Raw genomic sequence first — 6044 nt, 5'->3', positions numbered from 1 at the left:
CGAACACACTGTGATACTAGAACCCAGCCTGTGATACTAGAACCCAGCCTGTGATACTAGAACCCAGCCTGTGATACTAGAACCCAGCCTGTGATGTTAGAACCCAGGCTGTGATGTTAGAACCCAGCCCGTGATACTAGAACCCAGCCTGTGATGTTAGAACCCAGCCTGTGATGTTAGAACCCAGCCTGTGATACTAGAACCAAGCCTGTGATACTAGAACCCAGCCTGTGATACTAGAACCCAGCCTGTGATACTAGAACCCAGCCTGTGATACTAGAACCCAGCCTGTGATACTAGAACCCAGCCTGTGATGTTAGAACCCAGCCTGTGATGTTAGAACCCAGCCCGTGATACTAGAACCCAGCCTGTGATGTTAGAACCCAGCCTGTGATGTTAGAACCCAGGCTGTGATACTAGAACCCAGCCCGTGATACTAGAACCCAGCCTGTGATACTAGAACCCAGCCTGTGATACTAGAACCCAGCCTGTGATACTAGAACCCAGCCTGTGATACTAGAACCCAGGCTGTGATACTAGAACCCAGCCTGTGATACTAGAACCCAGCCTGTGATACTAGAACCCAGGCTGTGATACTAGAACCCAGCCTGTGATACTAGAACCCAGCCTGTGATACTAGAACCCAGCCTGTGATACTAGAACCCAGCCTGTGATACTAGAACCCAGCCTGTGATACTAGAACCCAGGCTGTGTTACTAGAACCCAGGCTGTGATACTAGAACCCAGCCTGTGATACTAGAACCCAGGCTGTGTTACTAGAACCCAGCCTGTGATACTAGAACCCAGCCTGTGATACTAGAACCCAGGCTGTGATACTAGAACCCAGCCTGTGATACTAGAACCCAGGCTGTGATACTAGAACCCAGCCTGTGATACTAGAACCCAGCCTGTGATACTAGAACCCAGCCTGTGTTACTAGAACCCAGGCTGTGATACTAGAACCCAGCCTGTGATACTAGAACCCAGGCTGTGATACTAGAACCCAGCCTGTGATACTAGAACCCAGCCTGTGATACTAGAACCCAGCCCGTGATACTAGAACCCAGGCTGTGTTACTAGAACCCAGCCTGTGATACTAGAACCCAGGCTGTGTTACTAGAACCCAGGCTGTGATACTAGAACCCAGCCTGTGATACTAGAACCCAGCCTGTGATACTAGAACCCAGCCTGTGATACTAGAACCCAGCCTGTGACACTAGAACCCAGCCTATGATACTAGAACCCAGGCTGTGATACTAGAACCCAGCCTATGATACTAGAACCCAGCCTGTGATACTAGAACCCAGCCTATGATACTAGAACCCAGGCTGTGATACTAGAACCCAGCCTATGATACTAGAACCCAGCCTGTGACACTAGAACCCAGCCTATGATACTAGAACCCAGCCTGTGATACTAGAACCCAGCCTGTGATACTAGAACCCAGGCTGTGTTACTAGAACCCAGGCTGTGATACTAGAACCCAGCCTGTGATACTAGAACCCAGCCTGTGATACTAGAACCCAGCCTGTGACACTAGAACCCAGCCTATGATACTAGAACCCAGCCTGTGATACTAGAACCCAGCCTGTGACACTAGAACCCAGCCTATGATACTAGAACCCAGGCTGTGATACTAGAACCCAGCCTGTGTTACTAGAACCCAGCCTATGATACTAGAACCCAGGCTGTGATACTAGAACCCAGCCTGTGATACTAGAACCCAGCCTGTGACACTAGAACCCAGCCTATGATACTAGAACCCAGGCTGTGATACTAGAACCCAGCCTGTGATACTAGAACCCAGCCTGTGTTACTAGAACCCAGCCTGTGACACTAGAACCCAGCCTGTGATACTAGAACCCAGCCTGTGACACTAGAACCCAGCCTATGATACTAGAACCCAGGCTGTGATACTAGAACCCAGCCTGTGATACTAGAACCCAGGCTGTGATACTAGAACCCAGCCTGTGATACTAGAACCCAGCCTGTGATACTAGAACCCAGCCTGTGACACTAGAACCCAGCCTATGATACTAGAACCCAGGCTGTGATACTAGAACCCAGCCTGTGATACTAGAACCCAGGCTGTGATACTAGAACCCAGCCTGTGATACTAGAACCCAGCCTGTGATACTAGAACCCAGCCTGTGATACTAGAACCCAGCCTGTGATACTAGAACCCAGCCTGTGATACTAGAACCCAGCCTGTGTTACTAGAACCCAGCCTGTGATACTAGAACCCAGCCTGTGATACTAGAACCCAGCCTGTGATACTAGAACCCAGCCCGTGATACTAGAACCCAGCCTGTGATACTAGAACCCAGCCTGTGATACTAGAACCCAGGCTGTGATACTAGAACCCAGCCTGTGATACTAGAACCCAGCCTGTGATACTAGAACCCAGCCTGTGATACTAGAACCCAGCCTGTGATGTTAGAACCCAGCCTGTGATACTAGAACCCAGCCTGTGATACTAGAACCCAGCCTGTGATGTTAGAACCCAGCCTGTGATACTAGAACCCAGCCCGTGATACTAGAACCCAGCCTGTGATACTAGAACCCAGCCCGTGATACTAGAACCCAGCCTGTGATACTAGAACCCAGCCTGTGATACTAGAACCCAGCCTGTGTTACTAGAACCCAGCCTGTGATACTAGAACCCAGCCTGTGATACTAGAACCCAGCCTGTGATACTAGAACCCAGCCCGTGATACTAGAACCCAGCATGTGATACTAGAACCCAGCCCGTGCTGGGTGCGATTCCGTGGTGGTCGTGCACCAGAGTGGACACAGTTGGGGGAATCGCTGAGCGACACTTCGATCGAGTGCAGGGATGGTTTGTGTGGGTGCAGGGGTGGTTTGTGTGGGTGCAGGGGTGGTTTGTGCGGGTGCGGGGTGGTTTGTGTGGGTGCAGGGGTGGTTTGTGTGGGTGCAGGGATGGTTTGTGTGGGTGCAGGGGTGGTTTGCGTGCGGGCCGCACATTCCTCTGCACGTGTGATACCACACGTGCCCTGAACGCACACACGCCGCACACACACACACGCCGCACACACACACACGCCGCACACACACACACCGCACACACGTCCCACACACGCCGCCCACACACGTAGTGTCCCGGCGGGGGATCGCCTGGCACCGCGGGTTTTCATCCAAAGAGCCCCTAGAGGGGAAGTCCCACGGTTTCCCGGTGCCAGGAGATTGGCCGCCCCCCCCCCCAGGACAATTTACATTGCGGCCCCCAAATTGGCTTAAAATTGTCTGGGTGCACAGAAGCTCACCGGGCTAACGGCAATGAGATGCTCAGCACCGGGGAGGGGCCAGGGTGGTGAAATATTACGCGAGCAGCACAGACGAGGAGGTGGGAGGGACATCCCTGCGCACACCGCGGGTTTGTATTCGGCAGCCGGGCGGCCGCTCAGGGTAAACCGGCCGAGTCAGGGGTGAGGAATGTGGGCGTGGAGACAACGGTACGGGGCATAGCGTAGCGTGATGCCCGAGGTAACGGCAGCGAAACTTTAGAAAATCAAAAGGTAAGTGCACGATTGGCTGCGCAGGATGACGTAATGTAACCCTGGATTTTCTAAATCCCAGGGCATAAACAGGGAACCCGGGAACGGTTCAAGGGTCTTTGATCTCCAGCCGCTGGGTGGCAGGGACCGACTCCCCCTGCCTGCCTCCTCGAGCCATTCGCATTGTCCGTGAGACGCGAGCGAGTGCCGCTACGAGACAGCGAAGGGCGAGGTTCTCTTCCGTCTCCGTCCCTCCGCGTCCATGCGACGCCGTGAGAACGGCTGCGAGGTACATAACAGGGCGCGTACATATTTGGGGAATTGGATACTGACAGGATAGGCTCTGCTCGCAGAATATTTCCTGCGGGTAGTGCAGAGTTTTTGCGATGCGAATAAAGACAGCACAGAGCTTCGATACAGTGTTGGTATTTCGAGTGTGCGTGTTCGCGCGGCCGCTTGAGTCTCGGGGCGAATGTCACAGAAGGGGCTGGACATTTGCTCGGCTCTGCCACGGCGAGACGCGGGGGTGGGTTGGTAGTTGGCGGCGCTCCCTCCCGCCGTGAGCCCGCGGCTGCCGTGTGCGCGTCTCGATCAACGAGACTCGTCCATCTGCTTTGGGTCTTTCGGTAAAGTCACGTAGATGGGGACAAAAAATAAAAACTACGACGTTTCGATCGCAACACAAGCGACCGGTATCATATGGAAAAAAAGGGGGGGGGACATACTTTTTTTTATTTACTTTTTTTAACCCATCTACGTGACTTTACCGAAAGACCCAAAGAATATAAATTCCTGCAGTGACGAAGCTTGGAGTCAAGATACTCGTCAATTGACCGCAGCCGTCACGGCAGAGGCATCATTCAACATATATATTCAGTAAAGTTGAAGTTTCGATTTAAAGCTTTCGTGACTGCAGGGATTCATCTTCTTGTTTCTTTCGGTAAAGTCACGTAGAAGGGAAATAATACAAATAAAACATAATAAAATACAATTCTCACGACGTTTCGGCCACAACGGCTGCTTACGTTGTGGCCGAAACGTCGTGAGAATTGTATTTTATTGTTTAAATTTTATTATTTTATTATTTCCCTTCTACGTGACTTTACCGAAAGAACCAAGAAGATAAAGTTGAAGAGTCTCGTGGAAATGCGGCAGCTTCAAATGTGTGGTTGGACGATTTTGATTCGGCACCGGGCAAGACGCTGCGCACGTTGCCCGCAGCTCTTCGCCGCGCGCGTCTGGAGCCCTCGACTCCCACGTGCTCCTCTTGACGTCCCTCGCTGCCATTGCTGCACGTGAGCAGCTCTCTCCACGCTTCCCTGGGCGCCCACCTAAGCCACCCGAGACTAAGACTGCAGTGATCTCAAAGTTCCAAACGTCTACGGGTGAGGCCCACTGTCTCCTAAGATCCAGGTCCGGTTCAATGCAGTACACAAAATCCGTGATCTGATCCCATCCGTAAAGGATGTCATTCCTGACTTACAGTAGCTCGGTGTTTACAAATTGAGTTGTACCTGCAGTGACTGCTGTATCGGGGAGACAAATCGACATATTTCTGAGCGAATTCGCGAGCACAAATCAGATTTGAAACACGGCAGAACGAATTCTTCGGCCGTAGCTGATCATTGTTTCAACACAGCGGGTTCTCATTGTTTTCTCCGATACCAAAGTACTCTGCAAACCTCCCGGATACTACCAAAGATTTGTCCATGAAGCCATCCAGATATACAAACATGGACACAACTTCGTCCGAGAGGATGGTTTTAAATTAAGCAATCATTGGAAAGATGTCATCAACCAAGTCAAACATCAGCTGCCTTGTAATTGTACAGCCATTTCCATTTCTTCCAGTTTTTTTCTATTCCCAGCTTGATTAGCCCCTTTTTTAACCAAGTTAAACCAAGTTAAACTTTAGCAGCCTTATAGCTTACTGCAGTATACTGCAAGGCAACCCGTTTGTCAGCTTAGATACTGCCTCCTGTTCATGTCTCACTTTGTTCAACCACTTGCCACCATCGCCTGCACACGGCGCTCTCTCCGTCCCATAACCCCCTGCGGCATCACTAAAGGCGGGTTAACTTAGCCCCCCCCCACAGCCCATCCTGGCTCCTCCCCCTCCTGAACCTGTATAGTATGTATACAATCTCGTGTCTCTTAGAGCTCTCTTCACTTGATACAGCAATTTTGCTGTGACGGTTCCACCTGAAGACGGAAGCTTGTGTTGCCTCCGAAACGTCGTCATTTAATTCATTTTCCTTTTTTTACCGACGTCACTTTACCGAAAAAAAACAAAGAGTATGGACCTCGATAATTGGTTTTTGACCCTTTTATCTGGCAACAAAACTGACACTTTTTTTACGAGGAGTCATGTTTGCATAGACCACTATACCTGCAGTCATAATGCAAACAAAAAATATAACTCTGATAATGTATGCACTGTCCTTGAAGTTGATTGGTCCACACCCAAGACAGCTTTCGTTAGAGCCTAGTCTCACATGGGTTGGACCAGATGACGCCAAAAGGCGCACA

Source organism: Lampetra planeri, chromosome 1 (assembly GCF_965212315.1).
Source record: "Lampetra planeri chromosome 1, kcLamPlan1.2.h2, whole genome shotgun sequence".
NCBI lineage: Eukaryota > Metazoa > Chordata > Hyperoartia > Petromyzontiformes > Petromyzontidae > Lampetra > Lampetra planeri.
This window is presented reverse-complemented; position numbering follows the sequence as displayed.